The 8,881-nt window shown below is 34.3% G+C and overlaps 1 long non-coding RNA gene across 1 annotated transcript in view; it reads left to right on the top strand.

Annotated features, from left to right (window-relative positions):
* The window catches only part of LOC118764955, a 12,801-nt gene extending 5,235 nt beyond the window's left edge, over positions 1-7,566 (top strand). The window contains exons 2-3 of the long non-coding RNA XR_005000795.1: positions 2,391-2,400; positions 7,554-7,566. This is a non-coding gene — a long non-coding RNA (uncharacterized LOC118764955). The remainder of the gene's footprint in view (positions 1-2,390; positions 2,401-7,553) is intronic.
* Positions 7,567-8,881: the final 1,315 nt, after the last annotated feature.

Here is an 8,881-nt window from a genome sequence, read left to right as displayed (position 1 = left end):
TAAATAGGTACTCAATACATAGCAGAGTAAATAATTTATTTTATAGAAGGAGCTTCTACAGGACTAGAACTGTTTCATTCAAAAGAAATCATCAGGAAGCTCGTGATGATCTTCCTGATGATTTCTTTTGAATGAAACAGTTCTAGTCCTGTAGAAGCTCCTTCTATAAAATAATATATATATATATATTATATATATATATATATATATATATATATATATATATATCAAAAGGATGTGTTATAATACTATTCCGTAGCCATACCAACAATCCAGTGAAACTATTCCACATACACAAAACTACCCGTACCAACAATCCAACATACCTCCGTCATCAGCTGCGTCACGGGTATCATTATGGTTTCGACACCTAGGCAATACTATTCAATCCGGCGTTGTTTGGGAACAAAACAAGCCAAAGAAACCACAACTTTCAAGTACATTTACAACCGTATGTACAACCGTATCGATAAATAAATTCAATAAGTATATTACAGCCACCCCTGAATACTAAACAGTGACAAATCTATTAAGTCATACAAAAATATAATGCCTACCATCTTCCGCGGTATAATAAAAAAGGAAAACTTAATAACCACATTATTTCAATCAATCAATGAATAGTCAGGATTAAACACTAACGTTAATATAAGGTTGTCCCAAAAGTTCGTAAAAACTTTGCGAAAATTTGAATTTTTATGCAATTTTTAATTGTTTGTTATAGTTTAGTTGTTTGTTATATATTGTTATAGTCAATTTTCGCAAGTGTTTACGAACTTTTGGGACAACCTAATAAAACTACAACAAATATACATATAAATCAACGTATATTGTATCGGTATTAAAAGTGTGACCCCCTACGGTCATGAATGACCATGGGATTGCACCGAGAAAATAACCCTCCGAGTGGGCAATGTTGTTTATGGAAGACCAGCAGTCGCCCACGCATACCAGCCTCCCCCTCCACGCCACTGATGTTATCCAAGGGAAAGGCAAAGGCCGATACAGCTTGGCACCAGTGACGTCGCAGCTCATTTATTAACGTGCAAGAGGCAGAGCACTCCACAGACACGTGTACCAATAAATTCAGGTACAACAGAAACAGGAAGAAAGAATGAGAGAAAGTTGTGGTGATCGAGTGCAGCAGGTTTCACCACCACCACCCTGCCGGAGCCTCGTGGAGCTTTAGGTGTTTTCGCTCAATAAACACTTACAATGCCTGGTCTGAGAATCGAAACCGCGATCCTACGACCGCGAATCCGCTGCCCAAATCACCAGTATTTATAGTAAACTATAGGGCGGCGAGCTGGCAGAAATGTTAGCACGCCGGGCGAGATGCGTAGCCGTATTTCGTCTGTCGTTACGTTGTGAGTTCAAATTCCGCCGTGGTCAACTTTGCCTTTCATCCTTTCGGGGTCGATTAAAGAAGTACCAGTTACGCACTGGGCTCGATGTAATCGACTTAATACCTATGTCTGTTCTTGTTTGTCCCCTCTATGCTCAGCCCCTTGTGGGTAATAAAGAAATAGGTATTTATAGTAAACTGCACTAACTAAATTATATGCTAAATTGCGACCAATCTCTAAGACGATACAAATAGTAATCCCACCAGTCTTCCATAGACACTACTATAATGAAAATTGAAACGGTATATAAATCTCTCCAAAACAAAACAAACACATTTGAAATTAATATGTTTATGACTGAAATACATTATTTCATCAGTCAAAAGTTAAAAATAAAACGTTACATAGCGCAGGAGTGGCTGTATGGTAAGTAGCTTGCTAACAAACCACATGGTTCCAGGTTCAGTCCCACTGCGTGGCATCTTGGGCAAGTGTCTTCTACTATAGCCCCGGGCCGACCAATGCCTTATGAGTGGATTTGGTAGACGGAAACTGAAAGAAGCCTGTCGTATATATGTATATATATATATATTATATATATATATATATATATATATATATATATATATATATATATATATATATATATATATATATGTGTGTGTGTGTGTGTGTATGTGTGTGTGTGTTTGTGTGTCTGTGTTTGTTACCCTAGCATTGCTTGATAACCGATGCTGGTGTGTTTACGTCCCCGTCACTTAGCGGTTCGACAAAAAGAGACCGATAGAATAAGCACCGGGCTTACAAAAAGAATAAGTCCCGGGGTCGAGTTGCTCGACTAAAGGCGGTGCTCCAGCATGGCCGCAGTCAAATGACTGAAACAATTAAAAGAGTATAAGCTATTATATCAAATTACCAGTAATTAACATAAACATTAAATCTTATTAAATAAGAACTAATAAAAGTACTTGTAATTAACTATTATTATAAACCTTGCTATGTTTAAAGCTACTTAAAACTGTTTAAAAGATAATAAAACCACAGGTATTAACACGTATAGTTTAATTAGGACACGCGGTTCCATCACCAAGAATTTAAAGGGTCAACTAAATATTGATGACGTGGTGCGTATTTACTAGTTCCTCGATTGCCTCAATATTGATGACGTAGTAAGCAAATAACTCGAACCGTAAACCTTTCAAATCCTTACAAATATGGAAGAATGAGACCGTTACTCCATTACAACAACCCGTGTACACAAAAATGTCCTATTCGATACTTACCAACCATAAACACACACGTACACACATATACACACGCACGCTTAAATACACATACATCTACACATACGTACATACATATTAACTACATGCACTTGTGTCAGAAATTAATTAGCACTTCTCAAATTTCTACATTAAATAGGTTAAATCAATTAACCTATGAGCTGTTCAAAACGTCTTACGCGATGAGAAAACTTAGTATGGTGTGATTTCGGTCCTTGCGAGGCGCTACCTATATCTATTAAACAAAGGAAGATTTGTCTGCATCCGCACTCCAAGTTGTTGTTGCACTGCTATGTCAACATCATAAGGCTGTAGACTCTCAAACTGCTCTGCAAACAAAGTTACGTCATCGTTCTGCGCAACAGTGAACTCGCAACAAAGCAATAGTTCGAGATATAGCCACTAGGTGACAGCACATACCTTGAGTGAAGAGCAAATCAAGGGTGCTAATTAATTTCTGACGGTAGTGTATATGTATTTCAGTCTCACGCATCTCAACATGTATGTATGGATTTCTACATGTAAATGCGTGAAAGGGATGATTATAAATGGGTAATCCATTCGTCTGTTAATCTATCGATATCTCATTTCTCTCCTTCTCTCCTTCTCTCATCATTCTCTCTCTCACTTTCACACAAACGTATACACACCTACACACACACGAGCATCCTTGTTTACAAAACATGCGTTTATGCGCATGTGCGCATTTGTATAACACAGTAAACATTCATCTTGGAAAGATAAATGGTAATAATTACAATATTACAATTATTGTTTAAACATACCTCTTCTTTAATTACACATTCCACACTTATTCCAAATAATCACATATTATGGAGGAATTATAGTAAACGATTAATCACACCTACACAACCTTGAAAACAAAGACATATTTACATATATACATATACATACACACACATATTTATATATATATATGCACACACGTTTATATGTACACAAACAGACACACACACGTATATACACATATTCACACACAAGTCTTTATAGCATATGTATGTACATATATATATATATATATGTTAGTATGCGTGTGTGTGTATATATATATGTATGTTATATATATATATATATATATATACATATAAATATGAATGTATTTGTATATATATATATATATTATATATATACATGTGTGTGTATCTATATAGGCATACATATATATATAAATACGTATGTATATATATATATATATATATATACATACATACACACATACATACATGTACATGCATACATACATACATACATACATGTATACATACATACATACATACATACATACATACATACATACATACATACATACATACATACATACACATACATACATATGTGTATGTATACATATAAGGAGTTTATATCTGTTGCAATTTAATCTCATTGGCAAATCAGGCCGCTGGTGATGCGAATCATTGATACTCAAAACATTGTCAACGTCTCTTTATCTCACCTTCCTACCACGCTGCCAACCTAATGTTCTAAATTATAAACACAGCTTCGATGAAATTAATTTGTTTCCTTGACTATCGCTTATACTTTTACAAGGTGCCATTGTATATTCAACATTGAGAAGATGTTTTGTACTGTTCATTCTTGTTTAAATCCATTTCAGCGGCTTGGAAGTACACCAATAAACAAACTAATTACCTTCATATCTGTTGCCATTTTCGTCTTTTTATTTGTTTTTTTTTGTTTTTTTTTTCAGATACTAATACCTTTAAGGTTGTAAAATTGAGGGAGATTTATTTGCTGTTATAAGCTGACAAGCTATTATATGAAAGCTTCCTCTTTGACAAGCTATCATATGAAGGCTTCCTCGTTGACTCTTCACAATAAATTACATGAGTTTCTCCTATGACACTTCAACTAAGGAAATACTTTTCAAATAATGATTATCCTATTAAATAGCTTTTAAGGAGAGAAAAATGTAATTTCTTCGAAATATTTCATCAAAAAGTTGTTGGATGGATTTAAGCTAATATTCTTAATAATAATCTCATAGTTGGTGCTACGATTAAAGATTGATACTACGGTATTATTTTCTTTACAAGGATTCATTTTATAACACTTCATCTCTTTATCTAAATACATATTAGCTTCTAAAATATATTCAAAACCTGTTAAGGCTAAACCGCCATTTGTAAACCAGTACAATCTTGTAGATTGTACCATGCTTTCACTTGTTATTTTCGATGCCTGTGTAGTTGCGTGCAGCTACAAACACCCACTCAGCCATTCCATCCTTTACCCCAGCGGAGCATGGAGGATGTGCTAGGTATGAGGATAGAAAGCTGATCTAGCTGTCTGTTGGTACTCATTTTCAACTCAGTAGACCGAACAATGATCCTTGCTTCAGGCTCTAACACTCTGCCTAACCATAATCGACTCCACGAGCTTATGATCGTAAGTCCAATACCCTAACCATTAAGCCACATACCTTCATACGAAATATGTACATGCTAACTCACATCATTATCACAATAGATAGTCTGTCGATAGCGGTAATTGGTTGTGTTGTATTACATGACCGTGTTAGAATTTGAATTTTATCTTTGTTATATTTTCCACATACCTTCGCATAAAACATATCATATATATAAATATATAGGTGCAGGAGTGGCTGTGTGGTAAGTAGCTTGATTATCTACCGCATGGTTGCGGGTTTAGTCCCACAGCGTGGCACCTTGGGTAAGTGTCTTCTACTGTAGCTTCGAGGCGACCAAAGCCTTGCGAGTGAATTTAGTAGACGGAAGCTGAAAGAAGCCCGTCGTATATATATATATATATATATATATATATATATATATATAATAATAATAATAATAATAATAATAATAAATAATAATAATAATATAATAATAATAATAATAATAATAATAATAATAATAATAATAATATTATTATTATTATTATTATTATTTATTATTATTATTATTTTATTATTATTATTATTATTATTATTATTATTATTATTATTATTGTTATTATTAGGGAATATGATTCCATCCTTACATGAAAAAATTCAATTTAGAAACACAAAATCAAATTTCGCAATATATAATATATATAAATTAGAGAAGAACCACCATGTAGCAATCCAACAATGATATACTTAAATCATACCATATCGAAAAAAATTAAAGATACGATAAATCACTTACCTAGAACTAAATTAAGTACGAAATAATAAATAAATAGTATATAATTAGTAAATAGACTACACGTGTTTCATGGCTATATTTTCGAACTGATAACAGTAAAATAAATTCAATTTAAACATAGTCACTCATTAGGTCCAAGATAAAAACAAGAAAATAATTAAATAAATGTAGGTAAATTATCTAATAAGAAAGTTTAACTATATATAAAAATACGTAATTTTTCAATAAAAAATCGAACAAAAATCCAACTATATATCTTAAAGCAAAATCACAAAATATCTTATTAAATATATTCTGTTAACTAAAATCTTTAAATTTATTATAAGCAAAAAGTCCTACGTATGTAGGACTTTTTGCTTATAATAAATTCATCTCGTTAAAAACTTGGTGTAAATAAAACTAGAATATGAAAATATATTTAAGCTTTCTAAAAGTGAAAATGAACGGCTGTTTTGTCCGTTTACGCATGCGTAGATTTATAGTGAATGAGCAAAAGGATCACGGCATGTGAAGCCCTTACCCCGAAACTCGATATGCTAAAATTAACAGTTAAAAGTCCAGAGAATTTTTGTGGTTGCGGGTACATTTACAGAAATGAACTTGCACAATGTTACACCTCTGAAAGTTTTTGAATTGTGGTCAGGGCAGAAATATATGAAAACATGAGTTGCTTAACGAAGAGCTCATTGCTAACAGGATTTCAAGAGAAGACATATATACAACATTATAATAACTGTAACGGGAAGTTTTAGCGGATGACATAAGATTAACATAACCATAATGAAAAAAAGTAGTACAATCTCCTCCTAACATGTAAACTACAGCAGTTTCATTCTAAGACTATAATCTTTGTTGATTTATTCTTTAGCCTACCTCAGGTCACGATTTATTCAACAGCCTTTATTCTTACTTATCCTTAAAGGGAAGTGTCGGCTCTGAAGTACAACCCATCAACACCAAACACTATGCTTTTTTATCTGGACTTAATATTAGTTTCAAATTTTAACACAAGGTCGGTAATTTAAGAGAAAGGAGTCGGTCTTAGGAGCATTTCATCTGTCTTCATTTTCTGAGTTCGAATTCCGCCGAGGTCGACTTTGTCTTTTATCCCTTTGGGGTCGATAAAATAAGTAGCAGTTGAATACTGGAGTCGACGTAACCGACTTAACCCTCCCTTAAATTCGCTGGTCGTGCCAAAATTTGAAACCAATATTCATAGAGAAAACTTCCCCTTCTGAACCAGAATATTTTTACTACAACACAAACTCCGCTCACGGAACCACATTCATTTCCTTACCCTTCACAATACTTAACGCACGCATATATCCTAAAGCATAATCAATAGAAGATTTTTCAGCTCTCTGAAAAACACTCACAATCAAACCACATCTACTTGTTAATAGATATATCATTTCTTCTCTAACGCTTTTCTAAAGCTACTACAGCGGTTTTTGCTCCTCTAAACAAAGTCAGCTTGACATACACATCTCTCCACAGTTTTCATGCCAATTCCGCATCGTTTCACAATTCCAACACACAACAATGTTTAAGACGTAGTCTAAAGCATTGGCTCCTTATCTTTTCTATGCTCCAGTATCTCTTTCTTTAATTTTCGTGCCTCTGCAAAATTGAATATTTCATCATTTGAAAAATTAAATTGCATATAGTACTGTGGAAGAATAAAGTTCTTGGTGTATTTAATTGAATTAATTTACTTAAGAGTTTTTGATTGATTCTAGTTTCAGCTTATGAGCTGTGGCCATGCTGGGGCACCGCCATTTGATAAAAAGGGGTCGCCACCACCCCCTGCCAGAGCCTCATGGAGCTTTAGGTGTTTTCGCTCAATAAACACACACAACGCCCAGTCTGGGAATTGAAACTGCGATCCTCTGACCGCGAGTCCGCTGCCCTAACCATTGGGCCATTGCGCCTCCACTGTTAATATATTTATTCTGAAAAGTGATTTTAGTTAAGTATATACTTACATTCTTGTCGCAACATCTGAAATTTCATCTCGAACACGTGGTGGGTGCGCACCATCCTAGATTTGGAACACCTCGCATAGAAGAAGGTTTGTACTTGTGACCTTCGCATGTCCTCTGAGATTTATGAGATCAATATGGCTTGTTTATACGCAACTTGAACATCCGTAAAACGGCACTTACCAGCTTCGAACTTGCCACTCTAATCTTCAATTACTTCGAAATCCTGCCAAAAAGATAACTCTGTGTAGTTACTCTAACTATAAGAAAGAGAGCTCAGACTACATCAGATCACTATTTGCAGTGTAAAGGAAGAAGGAAACATTGAATGAGGTAGTCCAAGAACTACTATGCCTGAAATTAATAATCATTTTTACTGTAGGCACAAGGATTGAAATTAGGGTGAGTGGGATGGTCGATCACATCGACCCCCTGTACACAACTGGTACTTGTTTTATTGACCCCGAAAGGATGAAAAGTAAACTCGACCTTGGCGGAATTTGAACACAGAGCGTAGCGACGGGTGAAATGCCTCTAAGCATTTCGTCCAGCATACTAACGATTCTGCCAGCTCGCCACCTTATATGCCTGAAATTAATAATGGATTGTCATGGTTAAAATGCTTTTGATCGTAAGTCTGTTCAATCAAGATTGATCCGGAGCTAAACAACAACTGTCTGGAACGGGGAATCTCCCTTCACTATATTTTCCTAAGAGCGTCAACATAGTCAAGTTGAACCTGAACATAAATTATGATAAATGTATCCACCGCAACGGATGCACCTCCCCTCTTAATGAATTAGAGGAAAAGGAACAAAATAATAGTAACGAATATTAATGAAACACTTAGATTAGTATTAAAAGAATTAATCATTAATATAACAATTTTGATCATCAATGAAAGAGATGAAATTAAACATAAAAAAAAATTGTTATTAAATCCAACCATAATAAAACAAGCCAACAGACAGTACTAGTCTCTGGATAAATATAAAAGAAAATTAAATTGAGCAGACGTGGCTTACATAGTTATAAAATGTGAAGTGCCAACAAAACCTCGCAGGTAGATTCAAAAGAAGATAGTA

The sequence above is a fragment of the Octopus sinensis genome, linkage group LG10 (assembly GCF_006345805.1).
Source record: "Octopus sinensis linkage group LG10, ASM634580v1, whole genome shotgun sequence".
Taxonomy (NCBI): Eukaryota; Metazoa; Mollusca; class Cephalopoda; order Octopoda; family Octopodidae; genus Octopus; species Octopus sinensis.
The sequence above is the reverse complement of the archived record's forward strand: the minus strand, read 5'-3'. Positions and strand labels throughout refer to the sequence as shown.